The following is a 5,709-nucleotide window of genomic DNA, read 5'->3' as shown; positions in this document are numbered from 1 at the left end:
TTTGGGCAATGCTCTATTTGGTGACATTATCACCTGAGTGGGCCTGAGCAACAATTGCCACTTGCAACTCTTTTCTGGGAACATCTCTCGATACACCCTTCTTTGCCTTGGTGATCGAGGCATTGTAGCACTCCCTTGCTTCTCGCTAATTTCCCAATACGCATCCTACCCCTGCGTCTGTCACAAATTTCATGGCAAGGTGCCATATTGAAGTGATGGCCCGTAGGACGACTAGAATTGGTCTCTGAATTACAGCATTGTATGCTAAAGGACAATCAGCTACTATGAAAGTAGTGAGTAATATTGTAACGCCCTACTTCCTCAGAGTCGTTACTAAGTGAGTTTAAAAACGTGCTTTCAACTCGCTAATCGAGGTTTTAGGTCAAATAGTGTAATTAAGCTATAAACAGAGGAAAAACTTTAGAAATAATAATTTCCATAGAAAATCATAAAAGTTTTACACTTGGGATCCCAAAATACAGTTTAGAAACATTTACAACATATAAGCTGAACTAAGTCAACTAAACGAAAAAATCTAGGTTTATTTACAAGCATCTCCCAAAATCCTCTGGCTATGGCAGCCAGGTTGGCCAAACATTTACACGCCGCCTCACGCCTGCTACACTCATGGTTAGTTGACCTTCTCTTTACCCTTACCTGCACCACAGAGCATCTGTGAGCCGGAGCCCAGCAAGAAAACCCACAAACAAATAGCATATGCAACACATATATCAAGCATATAAACAGGCCACCAATGGGCTAAACACATACGGCTTAGCCGTCCCAAGCGTTTACCAAGCCCTGGGTTCGCGGACCACACCGTGAGGATATTCCAGGTATCCTTTTAGGGACTCGCCCTGGCAACTCGCACTCCACGTGCTCAACGCTGCTCCCGGCCCTTTGCCGTACTCGGCCTTGCACTCAACGTGCCTGACACCGTTTCCGGCCCTTCTGCGTTCCCGGCCCCTGCCGCTCTCGGCCTAAACCGTTCCCGGCTCTTGTCGAACATTCACATAATAACATTCATAGCATTGCAAGAAAATATAGAATTCTAGAAAGTTCAGTTAAAGGGCTACGCCCCATAGTTCACACACATTGGGCTCAGCCCTGTATACAAGCTCTATGGGAACAAGGGTTTTCTTACCTGTGTCCCGAGCTCTCCGACCATCGATGTCCCGAGCACAGTCCACAAACTTTAGCCTCTCTTAAACCCTATTCACAACACATTAACAACATCCATCCATCAAGTTCTAATCCAATAAATAACTTTGAGACACAACTCTAACCTCCAGGACCTTGAATTCTATCAATCCGGATGATAAAATCCATCCCGAGCCTTAACCATTGAATTCCCAAGCCTAAACACCCTTAAAAATGTAGACTAGCACTAAGAGCTATGGCCCCACCCTCAAGAGTCGCGACTAGCCTCAAAACAGAGGCTAACACACCCCTACAACACACATGGGCCACGGCGCGCACACCAAGCGCCGCCGCGCGCATAAACTCCTCGGCCACACTCGGCCGAGTGCGCACACAGGCCACGGCGCGACCCTCCTAGGGTCGCGGCCCTCACCTCCAAACCCAGAATTTCCACCACCTTCCCTGAATTTTCCTCAAGCTAACTCACTCAAAACTTATCTAACAAACCTAGATATTTAACACATACATTCCAGCTCAATACCAACATCAAAACCCAACAGAATGTGCTCCAAAACTCAGCTAAAACACTTAAGACAGATCAAACTTAATCAACATGCAAACTCTTACAAACCAGCAACAATTCTCAACATAACCTTAATAATTAGAGCTTACCTTGCAGAGCTTAGTCCCTGTGTTTGTTCCACACTCCTCAAGCTTAAAGCTCCTAAGTTTTCTCAGCCCAATTCCTTGCTTAAGCTAGCTTACACCAGAATTTCCCTTTGATATGCCTTAGAGAAGGAGTAGAGAAGAAAAGAGTGGTGAGAAGCTATCCTTAGCTGAATGGAGAAGTATACGTCGATTTCCCAAAGTTTCTAAGTGATTCTTCCTTTTTACTTTACTTAACTTAAGTCTAAAGGGTTACCTCATGGCTCGGGGTACCCAAACGTCCCCGAGGGAAAAATGGTAAATTTCCCCAATATTCCCTCCTAGACATTCTATCCTTAAATATATCTCCAAATATTTATTTTCATTTCCCGATAATCCCATAGTACACCTAGTACCCAAATTACCCCTCGACTCACCCCGAGTCCAAATCTCAACCCTGTTGTGACTTTCTGACTAACTGCTCCCCAGGACTGTCTCGGACCGTGCTGTACAGACATATCACATATATATCGCATTTATCACATTTATGCCCCTAATATCCAGACGGGGCCCACATGCACTATTAACTCAACTAAACATGCATCATTATCATATATTCACATAAATCCACATATAAGCATATTAAATCATTTATTGCCCTCCAGGCACGCTAATCAAGGCCCTAAGCCCGATTAGCAAATTCGGGTCGTTACAACTATCCCTTCCTTACAGAAATTTTGTCCTCGAAATTACCTGAATAACTCGGGGTACCGCTCCCTCATCTCTGACTCAAGTTCCCACGTCGCCTCCTCTTCCTTGTTGTTTCTCCACAGCACTTTCACCAAGGCGATGGTCTTGTTCCTCAAGCTCTATCTTTTTGGTCAAGAATCTGAACCGGCTTCTCCTCATAGGACAAATCCTGATCAAGCTCCAGATTCTCAAAACTTAGAACATGCGTTGAATCTGACATATACTTCCGGAGCATGGATACATGGAAAACATCATGAACCCCTGATAAAGCTGGAGGCATCGCTAGTCTGTAAGCTACCTCTCCAACTCGTTCCAGAATCTCGAAGGGGCCAACAAACCTAGGGCTCAACTTGCCCCGGACACCAAACCGTTTCACACCCCTCATGGGTGAAACCCTAAGGAACACATGATCACCAACCCGAAATTCCACGCTCCTGCGTTTCGAGTCTGAATAACTTTTCTGTCGACTCTGGGAGGCGAGCATACGTGCTCTAATCTTCTCAATTGCCTCATTTGTCCTCTGAACCATCTCTGGACCCAGATACCTCCTCTCGCCTGTCTCATCCCAAGGGATAGGTGATCTACACTTCCTTCCATAAAGCATCTCGTACGGAGCCACACCAATGGTTGCTTGATAATTGTTGTTGTACGAGAACTCGATCAAAGGGAGATACTTACTCCACGATCCCCCAAAATCAAGCACACAGGCTCGCAGCAGATCCTCCAATATCTGAATTGTCCTCTCAGACTGCCCATCCATCTGAGGATGATAAGCGGTACTAAACCGTAACTGTGTGCCCATAGCCTTCTGTAGACTCTCCCAAAACTTGGAGGTGTAGGTGGGATCTCTGTCGGACACTATCGACCTCGGAGCCCCATGAAGTCGAACAATCTCCTTCACATACAATTCAGCGTACTGCTCCACAGTATAAGTTGTCCTAACAGGCAAAAAGTGGGCGGACTTGGTATACCTATCCACAATCACCCACACCGAGTCATGTTGTCCCACAGTTCTCGGTAAACCAACCACGAAGTCCATAGTAATATCTTCCCACTTCCATTCTGGGATCCCCAAAGGTTGCAACAACCCTGCCGACCTCTGGTGCTCAGCCTTAACCTACTGGAAAGTTAAGCACTTAGCCACATAATCCACCACATCCCTCTTCATGCCCGACCACCAATATAGAGCTCTCAAGTCCTGGTACATCTTCGTCGTACCCGGGTGCAAAGAATAGGGAGTGATATGCGATTCATCTAAGATCTCTCGCCGCATATCAAAATCCATCGGAACACAAATCCGGCCCTTGTACCTCAGTAACCCCATCTCCGAAATGGAAAAGTCCTTTGTCGCTCCGACTAAGGCACTCTCCCTATGACCTCACAACTGAGAATCTTTCCCCTGTGCTTCCTTGATCCTCTCAAGGAATGTAGACTGAAGAGTGATGTTGGCCAACTGACCAACCACCAACTCTATACTTTCTCTGGTCTTCTCCTTAGCTAACTTATCAGATATCTGCCTCGAGCTAATCCTGGGCCCTTCTGACTCAATGCATCAGCCACTACATTAGCCTTCCCAGGATGGTATAGGATATCACAATCATAATCCTTAACCAACTCCAGCCACCGCCTCTGGCGCATATTCAGGTTCTTCTGTGTAAAGAAATACTTTAGGCTCTTATGGTCGGTGTAAATCTCGCACTTCTCACCATAAAGATAATGCCTCCAAATATTAAGTGCAAACACCACCGCTGCCAACTCCAGGTCATGCGTAGGATATCTCTGCTCATATTCCTTCAACTGTCTCGATGCATAGGCTATCACCTTACCAGCTTGCATCAACACGCACCCCAAACCCTGCCTAGATGCATCACAGTAGACCACAAACTTTTCATTCTCTGTCGGTAAGCCTAACACTGGCGGAGTAATCAGTCGCCGCTTCAGTTCCTTAAAACTGTTCTCACACCTGTCCGTCCAGACATACCTTGCCTTCTTCTTTGTCAGTTCTGTCAATGGCATAGCTATTCTGGAGAACCCCTCAACAAACCGCCGATAATACCCTTCTAAACCCATAAAGCTTCTCACTTCAGGAACACTACTCGATCTAGGCCAATCTCTGACTGCCTCAATCTTACTTGGGTCAACCAGAATCCCCTCCTTACTGACAATATGGCCCAGAAATGTAACTTGTGGTAACCAGAACTCACACTTACTGAACTTAGCATATAACTTATGCTCCCTCAACCGCTATAGTACCATCCACAGATGTTGCTCATGCTCTGCCTCTGACTGGGAGTACACTAGGATGTCGTCGATGAATACGATCACAAACTTGTCCAAATAATCCTTGAAAACCCTATTCATCATGTCCATGAAGGCTGCTGGGGCATTGGTTAATCAAAAGGACATAACCAGGAATTCATAGTGTCCATACCTCGTTCAAAAAACGGTCTTTGGTATGTTCTCTGCTTTAATCCTTAGCTGATGGTAACTTGATCGAAGATCTATCTTGGAAATAACTGTTCTTCCCTGTAGCTGATCAAATAAATCGTTGATCCTAGGCAGTGGATACTTGTTCTTAATGGTTAACTTGTTCAGCTCCCTATAATCAATACACATCCTAAGGGACCCATCCTTCTTCTTAACGAACAACAGTGGAGCACCCCATGGCGAGAAACTCGGTCTGATAAACCCCAAATCAAGTAACTCTTGCAACTGTATCTTCAACTCCTTTAACTCTGCTGGAGCCATTCTATAAGGTGTCCTAGATATTGGCTCCGCTCTTGGTAAAAACTCTATAACAAAGTCAATATCCCGCTGCGACGGCAACCCCGGCAAATCTACTGGAAACAAATCCGGAAACTCACACACAAATCTAGTCTCACCCGGTCCAACCGTCACCACCATAGAAGTATCCACAACGCTTGCCAGGAATCCTATGCAACCTTCCTGCATCAGGTCCCTAGCCCTTAAGGCTGAAATCATTTGTACATGCGGTCCACTAACTGACCCCACAAACACAAAGGGTACCTCCCCTTCTAGTTCAAAAGTCACCATTCTGCGCTTGCAGTCAATCGTTGCCTCATACTTGGATAGCCAATCCATTCCCAAAATCATGTCAAAATCATCCATCTCTAACTCAATCAGATCAACAGACAGTTCCCTACCATCTACCTC

Source organism: Humulus lupulus, chromosome 9 (assembly GCF_963169125.1).
Source record: "Humulus lupulus chromosome 9, drHumLupu1.1, whole genome shotgun sequence".
NCBI classification, from domain to species: Eukaryota; Viridiplantae; Streptophyta; class Magnoliopsida; order Rosales; family Cannabaceae; genus Humulus; species Humulus lupulus.
This window is presented reverse-complemented; position numbering follows the sequence as displayed.